Source organism: Bufo gargarizans, chromosome 8 (genome assembly GCF_014858855.1).
Source record: "Bufo gargarizans isolate SCDJY-AF-19 chromosome 8, ASM1485885v1, whole genome shotgun sequence".
Lineage (NCBI taxonomy): Eukaryota > Metazoa > Chordata > Amphibia > Anura > Bufonidae > Bufo > Bufo gargarizans.
The window spans coordinates 144,285,418-144,304,509 of NC_058087.1; the positions used below are offsets into that span (position 1 = coordinate 144,285,418).

The following is a 19,092-nucleotide window of genomic DNA, read 5'->3' on the forward strand; positions in this document are numbered from 1 at the left end:
ATGTGCCGTCATAGGGTGCCTCAGTGCAGTATTACTAAATTAATTCTCTGTGAAGGGCGATAGTCCCGCAATGCGGCATTTTTTTCTGTTTGATTTCATATGAAAAAGTGTTCCTGTAGGATTCTGTATGGTCTAAACCCTACGGAGGTACAGTAGGGCCACAAAGACTTCTACGAGTACTGTAAGATGGTTATGTATATTAGGCATACATCAACAGGGCTGGAGTACGCTACAGCAGGGGCAGGAAGTGTCAGGACACAGAAGTCGAGCAGGCATTTATAAGAGCTACTAACCATTTTCTAAAATAATTTTTGCATCATAGCAATGTGGGCACATATGAACATGAACTACATTACACGCAGCATTTTTTTTCTGGTCAAAAGCCAGAATATATGTCAGAAAGTGGCTGTATTCCCACTACAATGAACTTGGATGTGGCGACGCACGGTGGTATCCGGCTAGGCAGTCTGTTCCTCCGCCAGTTCAAAGCACATGTGTGAACCCAGCTCATTAAACCCTTATTCTTTCATCGAGCGGACTCAAATCCCATTAAGAAGGAATCTCATTCTCACCATGTAACTGGGTCCATGGCAGTAAGAACACACTCTGATGGATTATACGAGTCACTTCCAATCTCTGGTTCGCTAGTTATAACACTGTATAGAAATGGTTCTCATCCACTGCACCAGTTTATGGAAAACTGCATGATAATAGAGAAGTCCTCGAAAAATCTTAGCAGCTGAGGCCAAGCTTTTACCAAGCAGCCAAGAGAGACAGTGGGGGTCATTCAAAGACTGGCCTTTTACGCCGATCTGCGCAGGCTTAGTCATAAATTAGGTGCACCTCCGGTAGTCCATGCGCATGGAGTGAAAACTACTGCAGCCCTTAAGGCCTCTTTTACATGAGCGTGATGGATTGGGTCCGGATGCGTTCAGTGAAACTCGCACCATTTTGCAAGCAAGTTCAGTCAGTTTTTTCAGCGATTAAGTTTAGTTCAGTTTTTTCCGAGCGAGTGCAATGCGTTTTGATCCGCTTTTCGCGCGGTTGATCAAAAACAGAAGAAGGTTTACAAACATCTCTTAGCAACCATCAGTGAAAAACGCACTTCATCTGCAGTTACTTGCGGTTGCAAAGCATTTTTCACTGAAGCCCCTTTCACTTCTATGGGGCCCAGGGCTGCGTGAAAAACTCAGAATATAGAACATGCTGTGATTTTCACGCAGTGAAGAAATGATGCGTAAAGTAAAACGCTCGTTCACAGACCCATTGAAACGAATGGGTCAGGATTCAGTGCGGGTGCTATGCGTTCACGTCACGCATTGCACCCGCTCGTGTGAAAGGGGCCCAAACATAGTAGTTTTACTCCCCTTTTATACCTGTTTGCAGATGCAAATGTTGGTAAACTAGCTGGGGCTGAAGTCCCGACCTCGGCCCCCACCACTCCCAAGTGACGAGGATGGTGTAAAAACAGCTGTGCGACAAAGTGCAAAATCTTCCTTACAACTGAAAATTAAAACAGATTAAACCATTATTTTTTTTCCCCCGAACGGATCATGTGAAAAGAGGCTAAAGCCTACAGTGGCATCTCACCCATAGCCTCGCATTGTTAGAATTAGTGTTGGGCGAATCGAGCTTCAGATCCAAGTTTTAAAATGTTTTTTAAGTTTAAAAATCGATGACCGAAGTTATTCACCAAAGTCCTGTGAGACTTCGGTGATCACGAATGTCACCTCGCTGGAGCCCATACAGTTTAATGCTGTACAGAGACTGTTCTCCGTATATCATTAAAACGAAGTGACTTCGGATCTAGGATCCAAAGCTCGATTCGCTCAACACTAGTTATAATATATGATGTTGTATATATTTTTGTGGGAAACCAGAAACTTCCGCACTTCTTAAATCAGAACAAATTCAGAGCATCTTCTTATCGGTATTTTGTAAGGCAATACGTGGAACTTTTGGTCACGCGACCTTTTTCAAACACTAAAAACAGAACCAGACAACAGACGTAATACATAGCACTATAGAGGACATTTTGACAAGAGATCAGTCAGTTGGAACACCAGACGGTTAATCTTAATAGACAGGTTTAATTCTAACTGTGCAAGCTAGATCAGAGTCCACCGGATTATACACATTTATTGTGTTCCCGGTGGGGGGGCAGGGGGCGGGGTCTACAAACCGTAACCATCGCTGGTAAAGATACCGATAAGAGACTTCACAGCTAGGACAATTACCCGTCAAAGGGTGTAATCATTGAGGTAATATAGTTATCAGAATTCACAGATTATCCCTCATAAAAACATAAACTTTATTAGCATATATATTAATAAAACCACCCAAGGAAAACAACCCAAAATAAAATTAGACACCGTTATCATGATCAGATGTGGTTAAGCTGCCTACAACAACGGAATAGCCACCCCGATAGGGGCGATACTGTATCAGGAACCTCCTGATTCCCCTAGGACGCCCCTAATTCATGATCAACCTATAAAGATGACCTATCACTAAATAATCGACCAGACTAACATAAGTACAAAAAATAATAAACAAAAATGTGCACTTGTGATAAATCAAAATTTGAAACACAAAAACACAGTTAATAAATACCAAAGATACCGCAACTAAGGCGTCAATGGTACAACCATAAAATCAAAGTTGTCCATCCATCTGTGGTTATGATGGTTGTTGGTACAATAGTACCACAAACAATCTACAGGAAAGACCATGCAACCATGCTATAATGCAACTAGGTGGTACCGGTCTCGGCTGGTATGGCCGGTTACTTGCGTGCTGCCAGGGATAGACGTATGTTGTCACAACGAATCTCTCCTATGTGTTCAAGAATCCTTTTCCTAAATGCTCTACAAGTTTTGCCTACATATTTAAGTCCACAGTCACATTGGGCCAGATAGACAACACCCGTCGCATTGCAGTTGGCGAAGGAACGGGCCCCAAAAATCTTTATTTGCTTACTATCTGTAAAGGTATCGCCTGTATGAATGTATTGACAGGCTTTACATTTACCACACCTAAACGTAATTTTCTGTTAGTCAACCATGTACTTTTTATGGAGATTTCAAAGTGGCTTTGTACTATTGAATCCCCTATACTTTGTCCATGTCTAAAAGTCATTGCCGGGAACTCCGGGAGGACTTCCTCCAAGTCTGGATCCATTTTTAACAGAGACCAGTACCGGCTAAGAATTTCCTGGATTTGATGGGATGCTGTAGCATACATCCCTATTATTCGGATCAGCTCAGTTCGTTCATTCTTTTCTTTAGATTGGAGAAGTCTACCTCTATCCATGATGTTAGCGTTCCCCCGATGACTCATACAGACAGGAAGCTGGGTACCCTCTTAATCTAGACGCTTCCCTGGTAAAGTCATTATAATCAGAGTAGTTTCTCCGGATTCTGAGAACCTGCCCTTTTGGGATCCCTCTTTTTAAAGCCTTAGTAGGCTGTTCGTCGACTTTTTTTACGGTATAAGGTCGTTTTAATACAGTTGTCCTCGCCCCTTCAAATCTGCGTATCAAGAAAATTTGATAGAATCATGGTGCATTTCAAAAGTGAAAAATAGGCCTATAAAGGTTCACAATAGGCTCCTCCATAAATGTTGCAAATTCTTCCTTGGTTCCGGACCACAGCAGAATATAGTCTATAAACCTCGACCATAAATGGATGTATTTGGTCCGGTGGGTCAGGATCAAAACTAGGGACAGTGCCCGAGTTTTTGATCATCACCCTACCTACAAGACGATCAACTTAACCACATCAGACCGTGATAACAGTGTCTAATTTTATTTTGGGTTGTTTTAATAATATATCTTAATAAAGGTTATGTTTTATAAAGCTACAGATAAGGAATGATCAAACTGCAGAATAAAATAGAACAAAATCAAACAAAATAACTAGTATCTTATCATCATAGTGACAATATTATCTGTAATAGTCATCAGCTATCACAGAAAACCATAAATCAGGCCCGTGAACTTACCTACTGCCGTTGGCGGTGTGAAGAGAAAGCGTCACTCGCAGATAAAGGCAAGTATAACAATGGAGGAAGCGATGGGTGATGTCTGGCGTTTGGTTCTATTTAACCAAACTGCCAGGCGATGTCGGAACATGAGTTAGTGTGCCAATCATGGGCAGTAGCTTACTGGGGCCGATGGGACGTCACATGCAGAGACAGCGCGGGTCTGCTTCGGATGTAGGATCCCTGAATGTGCTCCATGCTGGAACACGACCAGGGAAGATGGGTCGGAACTACGCATCAGGAAGGGGGCGGCACAATCACGCAATGCTTCCCAAGCTGGAGCACAGCATACAATACAGTGCGAGCCACACAAAGTACATAAGACTGGGCTATAATGTGCTTTCTGCGAATCACTGTAAACACTAAGCCTAGTCCTAGCTACCCAACATACTTTGTGTGGTGGACCGTGTACCTTCTGAAGTGCTCCAGCTTGAAACACATCAAGTGATTTTTACGCCCCCTTCCTGATACGCAGCTCCTGTCAATCATCCCTGTATACGCTCCAGTGTGAAGAGCATTCAGGGCTTCTACACCCGACGAACACCCATGACCTATGCCAGGTCCGGTGAGGCCTAGTGGTCTGGTTGATTAGTACCAAACATCACACAGCGCTTCCTCCATGGCGATACTGACCTCTGTGTCCAACGCTTTCTCTTCATACCACCAATGACAATAAGTTGAGGGGCCGAGTCACGGACTCCTTTGATTGCCGAGGACTGTTACAGATAGTAATATCAATATTCTAATTACGATACTGGTTATTTTGTTTGATTTTGTTCTATTTTATTCCGCATATAGCTTATACCTCACCAGCAATGGTTAGGGTGGTACTACGCTTCCCAATCTTCAGGCAGTGTGAGCGCCAACGGAAGATAATACATCCATCGGCGCTCGTTTGCCCCTGGCCTGATTACACATAGCTACCACAGTCGCTTCTCTTTTATTCTGGTCTATTCATTATTGACACCTCTGATTACACAGGGAGATATGCTACCCATAATCTGGCATCTTTCATCTCGATGAAAGATGCCCATCAGCCTACGAACAGGCATTTGCTCATTCATGTGCTATTCGATCATATGAGCAGATTTTCAGGAACGAGCGTTCATATTCCCTATAATTGGCCCGACATGATGTGGAGCTTCTACTCATCGTGTTCCCCTCCACTGGGAAAGCAATAAATGTGGATAATCCTGTGGACGCTGTTAGTTAGAATTTAACCTGTCTATTAAGATTAAGTGTCTGGTATTCAGACTGGCTGACTACTCCGCAGAATTCTGCTATTAATGTGCATAAGACTGCTTTCACAACAGCGATTATTACTTCCGTTCTTCGGTTTCATTATAGAAGCAGAAGAACAGAAATAATTTGGCACATAACTGACACAAACGGAACCTAACAGATCCCAGTGACTATAATGAGATTCGTTCAGTTTCCATTCTGGAGAACAATTTTTTTAGTGGAGAAAATGTCCCGTAGGACTTTTCTCTCCGCTTTTTTTGACAACTTCTGTTGGAGCCAAGCTTCTGACGCAGATGTGAAAGGAGCCTTAGGGCTCTTTCCCACGAACGGATGCCGTGCGGGTAATCCGCTGCGTGAAAGAGCCAAGCCCCGTTCCGGACAGCAGAGACACAAAGCATTAACATGATATATCTCTGATCTTTTTACTACAAAATCAGTGAGATAAAAGCTGAGAGGCACGGAGCATTATCAATCATGTAAATGCCCAGTGTTTCAGCTGTCCGGAACGGGGCTTGGCTCTCTTTCATGCAGCGGATTACCCGCACAGCATCCGCTCGTGTGACCGAAACGTTCCACATATTGCCTGCCACGAGGCTGAAGTTGGTTTCTTATTTGGAAAGTTCCTCATTAACAATTTTGAGAACTTTTTACTACGGTAGTAGAAAAATTTGCACCAAGCAGTCCTTAAATGGGTTTCCCAAAACTTTTATTTTTTCATGATAACCTATCCTCTGGGTAGTTCATCAGTACCTGATCAGTGAGGGTCCGACACCCGGGAGCCCCACCGATCAGCTGTTTGAAGAGGCTGTGAGCGCCGTTGCCTTTTCTCAGTTTTTACTAGGCTGATTGGCGTTCATGTATCACGTGGCCTAGGGTCAGCTAAGCCCTATAGAAATGAATGGGGCTGATCGTGATACCAAGCACAGCCACTTTAACGTGTACGTCACTGTGTTGGCGAGCTGCAAGAAGGCCGTAGCCCTCACAGGAGCGCCAGCGCCTTCTCAAATAGCTGATCGGCGGGGGTACTGGGTGTCGGACCACAGTAAAGGGGGGGGGGGGGGGGGGACTGTAAAATCAGGAGCATGAAAACAAACGACTGGCACACAAATGGCAAAGTTGGCACAAAACTGTGCAATTTAAAAGAAAAAATGAACGCGGGCCGCTGATCTTGCAATACAAACATAAAGAGTTTGGCCCAAACAGGTCCTGGGCATAAGAACTGACTTGTATAAGTAACTGGTGTTTTTAAAGACTTAAATGAATTTGGGCCACTGATCACGCACTGCCAACCTACTGTGGTTCCCCACATCATATGCAGTTGAGTTCATAGTCATTTAACCCATTAAAAACACCAGTTGTTTATTCATAATAGGAAAAAGTGCCTGCTCACTTTGATGCCAGTTCTTGTGCCCAGATCCTGTTCGGACTAGGCTGAACTCAATTGCATAAGATGTAGGGCATTACCCTGTGTGTGTTGGAAGAAACCAACTTCAGTCTTGTTTGATTGCCTTACAAAATTCAAATAAAATAAAAGGGTGCACTTAATTTATTCTGATTAAAAGGGTTTTCCAGTTACAAAAATAAAAAAGCACCAGCACTGAAGCTTACTTTATAGCAGTCAGAGGATGAGGTCCTGACAGCATTTGACTCCTCCAGTATAACCGCTATCTGTGACCCGCGCCCTGTGTTTACATCCCAGCGTAAGACTCCTGGGGAGTATCGGTAGCATCAGGTCTGTGCCTCTCCTTCCCCTCCCAGCTCAATCACAGAACCAAGCAGGGCCTGGCACCTCATTAGTATTGTGCTGGATATGGGTAGGAGGGAGGGGGGACTTCTCCCAGCACCTAGGGGGTCATTTACAAACATTTTCACGCCAGTTTTTGGCATAAACAAAAGCTGCAATGTTTTAAACGCTGGTGCGAAAATAATTTGTCAAGCGGGCATTTATACGCTGTCTTCGCTACTTGGAAGTGATGAGGGAGTGGCAGAGGCCGGGCATGGAACTTCGACTCCGGTACATTTACGATCATAAAGAAACATAGAAGATTGACAGCAGAAAAAGACATCATGGTCCATCTAGTCTGCCCTTATATTATTACTTATCTTAGAAGACGTGTGTTTATCCCAGGCATAAAAGAAAAAAAAAAGAAAAATCACAGAAAAGGATGCACTAACACAATAGATGCAAATATTATTTACAGACTGAAATCCGAGACACTCAGCCAATAGATTTTGATCAAAACACATCCGTGCCCGCCTACCCGCGCCAAGGTGGTCTCAGTCCTACTCTAAACCTACCTATGCCGTATGGGCATCTATATCCAGGAGAGCAGACACTGCATATAGTGTGCTACTTCTAGTTGTGTGCATCAAGCAATCGATGAGAGGAGGAGAAAACAGAGCTATATGTACCACCTCAAGGTGGCCTGTGGGATAGGCGGGGCAGACGTGCAGACAAAAATGCTACTCCCAAGGTAGAACAATAGAAGCGCATTCAGACTTGAAGGTGCCACTCCTTCAAGTAAATGCTACAAAAAACGAAAAAAAAAAAAAAAAAAAACACACGCCTATCCCACAGGCGACTTTGATTAGGTGGTACATATAGGTGTGCGTGCTCCCCCTCTCATTGGTTGCTTAGTACACACAGAAGTAACTAGGAGCAGCACACTACTATATGTGCAGTGTCTGCTCTCCTGAACATAGATGCCCATTTGCCATAGGTAGGTTTAGGCTGGTCTCAGACAAGCGAGTTCCACGCATTGTACTCGCAGCATGTGTCAGGGAGAGCACCCGTCCTGACCTCCCAGCACTGACAGAGTCACATAGCATTATAATGATGCTATGTAACCCTTACATTTCTGGAATGTATTGGATAACACTAACATAATGCTGTCAGTGTTATCCAATACATTCCAGAACTGTAAGGCCCCTTGCAGATGAGCATGAGCCGATTAGGTCCGGATGCGTTCCGTGAAAAATGAGCGATTTCGCAAGCAAGTTCATTCAGTTTTGTATGCAATCTCGTTCAGTTTTTATCGCGCAATGCGATTTAATGCGTTTTGCACACGCGTGAAAAAGGTATACAAACAACATCTCTTAGCAACCATCAGTGAAAAACGCATCGCATACGCACTTGCTTGCGGATGCAATTTTCACGCAGACCCATTCTAGGGCCAGCGTTGCATAAAAAAAAAAAAAAAAAAAAAAAGCAGAATATAGAACATGCTGCGATTTTCACATAACGCACATGTGAGGAGTGAAAAATAACGCTCATGTACACAGACCCATTGAAATTAATGGGTCCGGATTCAGTGCGGGCGCAATGAGTTTGTATCACGCACTGCATCTGCACGGAATACTCGCTCATGTGAAAGGGGCTTAAGGGTTACAAAGCATCATAAATCAATATAATGCTATGTGAGCCAGTTAGTGCTGGAAGGTCAGGACGGGAGCTTCCGCATACTCAAGCTGCGAGTCTCACTCGCTCGTCTGAAAGAGGCCTTATTGTGGCTTTTCCAACCACATCTGCTGGTGGGTTGTCCCAAGCCTGAACTCTTTTCAGCTCTTCCAACCACATCTGCTGGTGGGTTGTCCCAAGCCTGAACTCTTTTCAGCTCTTTCCATGTGAGCGCTACTTCCTCTTCATTAGACTGCCCATTGTCTTGGAAGTGCTCACTCCATTGGCTTGAACAAAGACAGTAGTTGTAATTGCACTATGCCACTACTCCACAGGAGACCATGCACATGATGATCCTCTGGATAGGTTATCAATATGTGAACGGTGGGGGTCCAACAACCAGGACCCTTGCCATGATCTGTATGAGAAGGCACTGGCGCTCTTGTGAGCGCCGCGGCTTTCTCTGTGCTTACAGTGGACATTGGTGTACATGGTATAGCAACCTAGGGAAAGCAGCAAGAGGGCCACGGCGCTACTGCTAGAACCAGTGCCTTCTCAAACAGCTGATCGGCGAGGTTCCTGGGTGTCGGACCCTCACCTATCAGATACTGATGACTAGTAATGAGCGAATCGACTTCGTATGAAACATCCAAGTCGATTTGTTTTAATACTGTACGGAGCGAGCGCTCTGTACAGTATTAGAATGTATTGGCTCCGATGAGCTGAAGTTATTACTTCGAAGTCTCGCGAGACTTCGCATAAGAACATCAAAAATGTATTTATAATGTAAAAAAAAAAAACATTTCCCGAACATGGGTTCGGTTCCAAGTGGTACCTTGGAACCGAACCAGAGTTCCGGAAATTTTTACGTTTTTTTTTTTATAGTATACAGTACAGTATAGACTTCGCAAAGTCATAACTTTAGCTCATCGGAGCCAATACATTCTAACTGTACAGAGTGCTCGCTCCGTACAGTATTGAAACTAAGTTTTATGCGACTCGACTTCGGATGTTTCATCCGAAGTCAATTCGCTCATCCCTACTGATAACCTATCCTGAGGACAGGTCATGAGTATTAAAATCTCAGGAAACCCCTTTAATGATCACTCCTCTCCATACAGTAGAGGGGATCACCGCATGTAAATGCAGCTTTCTCCTCCACTAAATCGGGCCATGTAAAAGGAGCCTTTTAGACATTCTAGACAATAAAAGTGATGTTGAAACCTCAATCCCTGCAATTCTTTTGGGTAAATTATTTAACCCATTATCTATTAGCTTACATATCAGCATGTGTGATCGCTTCCACAGGAGCATCACTAGCTGAATACGTTTCATTCTAATTCAATTACAACCCATCTCCCTCCCATGCTATATCCAGGAACCTGATAGACATCATTCCTCTCAGACTCAATCCAGGTTATAGATCCAGCTAAAAATAGGGGCATTCATTAGGGGCATCCCAGACAGGAGCGATGCATGATAACGGGCGTGCACTTCACACAGGTCGAGGCCCAGAGGCATCATTAGACTGCTAGCTCAGCATCCATGCTGACCAGCACTTTCCAGAGCAGCTTTCATCTTCAGATCACAACCACAGGAATTCCAGCATCTGACAAAACCCACAGCCGATATCAATAGCGCGGCCTACAAAAGGCACATAGGGCAAAACACAAGGATGGCAACCAGGGATTTTACTTACAGTGTACTCCAGTGCACCCAGTACCTACCACTGCCACTTCCTGATATAGCTTAGCATTTTTAGAGATTATATTTTAGATTTATATGTGCCGTCTGACCTGAAGTTCCTGAAATTCCTAGTAATTGCAGTTTTTAGGCTTCTTGCCCATGACCGTGATTGGCCTGAGAAACACAGTTCATGTGTCGGCCACATCTCCCGGGCGGACCGAGGTTCCCCGACTGTGATTTATGATACAATAAATTTGTATCTGGTCATAGGGCTATTGTAGCGTACTCATATGATGTGAACATACTGCAGTGGCCCCACCATCAGATAAAAGTGGACAGAGGTGAAAAAAAAAAAAAAAGACACTACAGCGGTTTTCTTCCAGCCAATTCTCAGCATATTTGCCGCAATGCGGCTGGATCTCGGCCGGTCCCCGTTACAGTTAATGGGGCAGGACGGAGGCATACAAGTTGGTAATGCTGGAATGCAAAGAGATTCGGCAGCCCGCAGAACTACGGATGCAACAACACGGTGTGCTGTCCCCATTCAAATGGATGGGTCCGCACCCGTCCCGCAAAATTGCGGAACAGATGCAGACCCTGAACTACAGACGTCTGAATGGACCCTGAAGCAACTATAAAAGCCTTAGGCCCCTTTCACACGGGCGAGTTTTTCAGTGCGGGTGCGATCCGTGCAGCGAACGTATGGCACCCGCACTAAATCCTGACCCATTCATTTCTATGGGGCTGTGCACATGAGCGATGTTTTTAACGCATCACTTGTGCGTTCAGTTGAAATCGCAGCATGCTCTATATTTTCCGATTTTGACGTGACGCAGGCCCCATAGAAGTGAATGGGGTGTGTGAAAATCGGATGGCATCCGCAAGCAAGTACGGATGCCGTGCGATTTGCACGCATGGTTGCTAGGAGACCATCGGGATGGAGACCCGATCATTATTATTTTCCCTTATAACATGGTTATAAGGGAAAATAATAGCATTCTGAATACAGAATGCATAGTAAACCAGCGCTAGAGGGGTTAAAAAAATAAAAATAAAGTTTAACTCACCTTAGTCCACTTGCTCGCGAAGCTGGCATCTCCTTGTGTCTCCGCTGCTGATGAACAGGACCTGGGGTGAGCTGCTCCATTAAATAGAGCTTAAGGACCTTCGATGACGTCACTCCGGTCATCACATGATCTTTTACCATGGTGAATCACCATGGTAAAAGATCATGTGACGTACCATGTGATGACCGGAGTGACGCCATCGAAGGTCCTTAACCTGTATTTAATGGAGCAGCTCACCCCAGGTTCTGTTCAGCGCAGAGGAGACACAAGGAGATGCCGGGCTTCGCGAGCAAGTGGACTAAGGTGAGTTAAATTATTTTTTATATTTTTTTAACCCCTCTAGCGCTGGTTTACTATGCATTCTGTATTCAGAATGCTATTATTTTCCCTTATAACCATGTTATAAGGGAAAATAATACAATCTTCAGAACATCAATCCCAAGCCCGAACTTCTATGAAGAAGTTCGGGTTTGGGTACCAAACATGCGCGATTTTTCTCACGCGAGTGCAACGCATGACAATGTTTTGCACTTGCGCAGAAAAAATCGCGCATTTTCCCGCAACGCACCCGGCTCTTATCCGGGCAAAAAAAAATGACGCCCGTGTGAAAGAGGCCTTACTTAAAAATAAAAAAGCGTTATCATACAGTCAATCTGTACACTACTGAACATATCGCGCTCTTTATATGACCTACAATCCGCTCTCTGGGGACACTACACAGAATCGGGCGGCTGGCGTCTCACAAGCTCCTTTCTTTGAAGACTACCCAGATTCAGTCACTGTCATTCCCTTGTACATTAGTAAATAGACAAGATGGATTCTCTTCTTTCTGTTAGGCCTCTTTTAAAGAACTAGGGCCGTGCTGGCGAAACTATGGCAGGGGTGCCAGAGGCGGCACTCAGAGTCCTCTCTGTGGGCACCCGCACCCTGCCTTTCATGAGTGCAGTGAACAGCACTGGCAGCGCACTGAATGCAGGCAGGCTAAATGATAAAAGTACATGGAAGATTTACTATACTGGTATAGAGGGTAAATTGCTGTGCTGGCACTTTTTTTGCAATAAATAAGTGGGTTTTGGGTTGCAGTTTGGGCACTCTGTCTGTAAAACGGGGCTTACTTCTGGGCAGCCTCCGCCTAGCAGTGCTTATGGAGAGTGGGGTACGCCACCGGAACTCCATAAAATGTCTTTGCCCTGCGTGATTGAGGGCAAAGAAGAGCATCAGAGCATGAAATACTCCAATACCAACATCAGGGTGCTGCCTGGGTAAAATTGTGGGTATGTCCGGGTTCTGCTCTGAACCCAGACAACCCCTTTAATAAATAACACCTCTACTCATTCCCTGACTTCAACCAAGCTCCGGATGGGCGTCTTACTCATATCTTGAATGATGGAGGCCAAAATATGAATAATCCCTAAGAAGGAAAAAGGCTGAACAAGGAACTTAAATTATTTGCCAAGATGATGGCCAACTGCCTCAAAGGCTTCCTACTGGGTTTGATTCACCTGGAACAGGTGCCAGGAAGAGAAGGGAAGGAAATACTCCCCGTCTGGTGTTTGCTAGAAAGCACTGTGGACCCCGATGGTCCTTCTGAGGACTGACACAAGGAAAGCCTTTGATAGGGTGGACTGGCAATTTACAACATTGGTGTTGAAACGATACAGGATCCCTGAATATGATTTTTATGTCTCTGTATTCTTACCCAACAGAGAGAGTCTTACTAGTAACTTCTCCCCAATTTCTCCATTTCAGACGGCACTAGCCAGGGATGGCCCCCTTTCCCCATCATTTTTTATTATGTCAGCGGAACCCTTCTCTCAAGCTTTGCGGTAAGACAATAGACTGGAAAGGCTTCGCACTGGAGGGCGGACTCATCAGCGACTGGACTTTACTGATGACCTACCTACTGATTATCATTACCAACCCGGTGACAGCTTTTCTGGACATAGAGGAACTGTTCAATTCCTTTAGCAGATTAATGTTAAAATTAATGAAGATTTTATTACAGATCATCACATGCAGAAAAATCCACCCCATGCAAATAATTATAGCAATCTCCCCATTTCTATAAAAAGTATATTTGCCTAAAGTATTGTATTACTTTCAGGCCTTGCCAATACCTACTACTTTTTTTCTTTTTTTTGTGTGGCGACGTGACACAAAGGTCTTACTAGAGCCTCCAAGGAGGGATAGGTTTACCAAACTACACAACATATAAAGCACTTCATGGCTCAAGTGCCGTCGATGGGATGAGACTTTCACCCGATTAGAAGTAGAGAACGTTATGTCAGCCCTCCCACTAAGATCTCTCCTTCGTGGCACGGGTACAAATATTAAACTGACGGGAAAACCCTACGCCCTTATGCTGTTAGCGCCTTTTAAAAGATAATGCTCAACCTGACTGGGTTGACCGAATGTCTTCCGTGAGCCTTACGCATCAGTATGTCCGTTCCGCAAAACACAGAGCAGGTCTTATTCTTGGCAGCAAACGCGGACCACGGACCCATTGAAGTCAATGAGTCCACGAAAAAACTGGGTGCCACACAGACATCACACGGATGTCAAGTGTATTTTGTGGACCACAAAATACATACGGTTGTGTGAATGCCCCTTGGGGTCTCATGCACGCGTCTGTGTCCTTGCTGCTGTCCACGGATCCGAAAAATACAGACACATTCTGTGTGCAAGCCACATTTTTCTCCCTGCTATTACAATACGACGAGAATAGGACATGCTCTATAATTTGCAGAACAGACACACGGATGCAGACAGCACACAGTTAAAATCTGTTGAATGGGTCCATGTCCAATACGGATTGGACACGACGGATGCAAAATACAGTCATGTGCATGAGGCGTTATGCAAATAAGTCACTTTAGACATTATCTTAAAGCAGTTCCAGATCTATCAGCTTCCGCCTAGCTTACATATGGAGAGCACAGTACGTCACCGGATCTCCAGAAAAAGTCCTCACTCAGCCCCGATGCTCATGTCAGAGGGGCCGAGTGGGGGAAGAAGGGGATATGTCCGGCTTCAGCTCTGAACCCGGACAACCCCTTTAAGGGCCCTTTACACAGGCCAAGAATCACACAGATTATCGCTAATGAGCATTCATAGTAACACAGAATTTTGGACAGAGGTGCAGAATGGCCCCTTATGCCTCATTCACACGTCAGTGTTCGGTCAGTGATTTCCATCGGAGAACAGGTGCAGATCTTTCCCTTATACCTTATGTCTGTGGAGGCTCCAGTCTTGGTTTTCGCTCACAATCACTGATGAAAATCACTGACCAAAACACTGACCTACGATTTTGTGAATGAGGCCTAACGCTGGGTTCAGACCTAGACCAGTACTGAACGTACGCTCTGTATGCGCGATTGTACGGGCGTTTGCAATCGCGCATACAGAGACAAGCGAACGCCCATTGTCGCGGGTTCCCGCTGAAGTCTATGTACGGGAACGCGCGACAAGACGCCCCAAAGAAGCTCCTGTACTTCTTGGGGCGTGGGGCGTTTTACAGCGCGATCGAACGCACTGTAAAATGCTCAGGTGAGAACCATTCCCATAGGGAATCATTGGTTCTTGCCTGTTGCGCGTTTTACAGCGCGTAGGAACGCGCTGTAAAACGCTCAGGTCTGAACCCAGCCTTAGGGCTCATGCACACAAACGTATTTTCTTTCCATGTCCGTTTTTTCTTGCAGATTAATTTCAATGGGTCCGCAGAAATAAGGTAGCTACTCAGTGTGCATTCCGTTTCCATATTTCCGTTCCGCAAAAAAAAATTTAACATGTCCTATTATTGTCTGCATTATGGACACAGATAGCACTGTTCTATTAGGGGTGTCATCCGTATTTTTTGCGAACCGCTAAATATATACGGTTGTGTGCATGAGGCCTTAGGCTGTGAACATGGCTATAGCCATAGAGATTCACTATAGTAACATAGTAACATAGTACATAAGGCCGAAAAAAGACATTTGTCCATCCAGTTCGGCCTGTTATCCCGCAAGTTGATCCAGAGGAAGGCAAAAAAAAAAAAAACCCTGTGAGGTAGAAGCCAATTTTCTCCACTCCACTAGGGGAATATAAACTTCCTTCCCGACTTCAATCAGGCAATCAGAATAAATCCCTGGATCAACGACCCCTCTCTAGTAGCTATAGCCTGTAATATTATTACACTCCAGAAATACATCCAGGCCCCTCTTGAATTCCTTTATTGTACTCACCATCACCACCTCCTCAGGCAGAGATCTCCATAGTCTCACTGCTCTTACCGTAAAGAATCCTCTTCTATGTTTGTGTACAAACCTTCTTTCCTCCAGACGCAGAGGATGTCCCCTTGTCACAGTCACCGTCCTGGGAATGAATAGATGATGGGATAGATCTCTGTACTGACCCCTGATATATTTATACATATTAATTAGATCTCCCCTCAGTCGTCTTTTTTCTAAAGTGAATAACCCTAATTTTGATAATCTTTCAGGGTACTGTAGTTGCCCCATTCCAGTTATTACTTTAGTTGCCCTTCTCTGGACCTTCTCCAGCTCTGCTATGTCTGCCTTGTTTACAGGATCCCAGAACTGTACACAGTACTCCATGTGTGGTCTGACTAGCGATTTGTAAAGTAGTAGGACTATGTTCTTATCACGGGCATCTATGCCCCTTTTGATGCAACCCGTTATCTTGTTGGCCTTGGCAGCAGCTGTCTGACACTGGTTTTTGCAGCTTAGTTTGCTGTTTATTAAAATTCCTAGGTCCTTTTCCATGTCAGTTTTACCGAGTGTTTTACCATTTAGTATGTACGGGTGACTTGCGTTTTTCCTTCCCATGTGCATAACTTTACATTTATCAGTCTTAAACCTCATCTGCCACTTCTCTGCCCAAGCCTCCAATCTATCCAGATCCCTCTGTAGTAGTATACTGTCCGCTTCAGTGTTAATTACTTTACACAGTTTAGTGTCATCTGCGAAAATTGATACTTTACTATGCAAGCCTTCTACAAGATCATTAATAAATATATTGAAGAGAATAGGGCCCAATACTGACCCCTGAGGTACCCCACTAGTGACAGTGACCCACTCTGAGTGTGTACCATTAATAACCACCCTCTGTTTTCTATCATTGAGCCAGTTACTTACCCACATACAGATGTTTTCTCCCAGTCCGAGCATTCTCATTTTATATACTAACCTATTTTGTAGTACAGTGTCAAATGCTTTGGAGAAGTCCAGATACACGACATCCATTGATTCGCCACTGTCAAGTCTAGAACTTACCTCCTCATAGAAACTGATTAAATTAGTCTGACATGACCGATCCCTTACGAAGCCATGCCGATATGGCGTTATTTGCTTATTTCCGTTAATGCCTGAATGAACACGGCTACACTGGTATGATGAAGACTGTACCATCAGCAGTAACCGCATGACCCTGTGACTGATCCACGGCTGCAGTGCCAAAACATGATTCAACATTTTCCTAACAGGAAAACCGTTCATGGATGGAGCAACCCTACCCTCCCTCCATACTACACTTTACACATGCACAGAGAAGAACTGTCACAAGAGCAATCCTGGGCTATAAGAGTATGTTCACACGTGGCATTAACACTGTACCTTCAGCTCCATTCTCATGTCAGGTCCACCGATCGCCATGAACAGCCGATCGGTATCTATAACTCAGGGGGCCTTCAGTGTCTCCTGACAGGTCTGTTTCACGTATTTCCCATATAATAATTCTGAAGCTTCTTTTCTTAGCAGTCTGTATTGTGCGGCTTCTGTGTTAGGGCTCATGCACACGTCCGTGTCAGTATTGCGGCCCGCATACAGTGGGTCAGCAATACACGTGCACCCCACACCACAGATGTGGACCCATTCACTTGAATGGGCCTGCAATCCAGGAGATGCGGTGCGGAACGGAGGCACGGATCGGAAGCCCACGGGAGCACAACGGAGTGCTTCCGTGGGTTTTCTGTAAAAAAATGCATGCACTACTTTTTTGCGGTGCGGACCATCTGATGCAGATCAGACCCCATTCAAGCGAATGTGTCCGTGACCCGCATGCGGCTGCCCGTGTATTGTGGACCGCAATTTGAGGTCTGCAGCACGGGCCCGTTCAGCAAACGGTCGTGTGCACGAGCCCTTAGGCTGCTTTCACACATCAGTGTTTGGTCAGTGATTCCTGTCAGCGATTGTGAGCTGAAACCAGGAGCGGGTCAAAAAACACAGGGCAGGAGCAAATTTTCCCAAATTCTCTCTGTGTAGACTCTGTTCCTGGTAAAAAATCACTGACCAAACACAGACCCATCGACTATAATGGGCGTGATGGACGGATAAGATAGAACGTGCTTCCATGCTAAAACACGGATGTGAGAAGACGCGCATTAAAATAAATGGGCATCTGCACTGTCCGTGGAGAACAAGAACAGCACGCATACGTGGAAACTGACGTGTGAATGAGGCTTTAACGACATTTGGTGCGATATTTGCTCCGGCAGATCTATCACAGGGGCTCAGGCCGGACGATACAGGTGCTGCAGGGAGAGACGCTTTTCTCTGACTCTTACAACTATTGGTTGGATTACTTTAAGACAGATTTTTACTCCAGAAAGGCATACAAATTTTGGCACAAAATGGCGTGTCTTAGGCCCCACCCCCTTGATAAGCACGTGGGAAAAAGTGTAGAAATCCTGGAAGCACCAATTTGTGCCACTTTAGACAAATTTTTGGTACAGATACATTAAAAGGGGTTGTCTCACTTCAGCACATGGCATTTATCATATAGAGAAAGTTAATACAAGGCACTTACTAATGTATTGTTATTACCCATATTGCTTCCTTCGCTGGCTGGATTCATTTTCCATCACATTATACAATGCTCGTTTCCATGGTTACGACCACCCTGCAATCCATCAGTGGTGGCCGTGCTTGCACACTATAGGAAAAAGCACCGGCTTATGTCAGCTCCCACGGTCCCGACCACCAATTAGACTGGAGCTTTCCTCTACAAGCATGACCACTACTGATGGCCTGTAGGGTGGGCGTAACCATGGAAACAAGCAATGTATAATGTGATGGAAAAATGAATCCAGCCAGAAAAACGAGGCAATATGGACAATCACAATACATTAGTAAGTGCCTTGTAGTAACTTTCTCTACATGATAAATGCCATGTGCTGAAGTGACACAACCCCTTTAATAAATCTGGGCCAAGTTACATGATGCGCTGCCGCTCCCTAAATGAGGAATTTATATTCCCCCATAAATCTAAGGATGGTTTCACAAGGGTGGCAGAGAACAGGCTGCCCGAGCTCTGCAGATCTGGCATTGAGGAATATTACCACCTTCCCACCCCATTGACTGTAATGGGGTCCAGCGGAGATCCGGGCGCTACCCGGAAAACATGACGAGAATCGGCCAGACAAAAGCCGCTGCGTGCAGGTTTTTTTTGTCCATCCGATTCCCGGCCGCAGGTGTGAAATAAGCCCAATACTGGAAGTTCAGGTAAGTTGAAATTTGGACCAATCTGTGCCAGACAGAAAACGACCATGTGTGTGCGCGCAACACAGGCGATACACTAGTGTGAACGATGCCACTTTCTGGCACACTAGCGGATCCAGGTAAGGGTACTTTCACACTAGCGTTAGAAGAATCCAGCAGGCAG

The 19,092-nt window shown here is 44.9% G+C and overlaps 1 protein-coding gene across 2 annotated transcripts in view; it reads right to left on the bottom strand.

Annotated features, from left to right (window-relative positions):
* The window catches only part of LOC122945092 (multidrug resistance-associated protein 1-like), a 151,826-nt gene that overhangs the window by 131,940 nt on the left and 794 nt on the right, over positions 1 to 19,092 (bottom strand). The gene's annotated exons all lie outside the window — the stretch shown is intronic.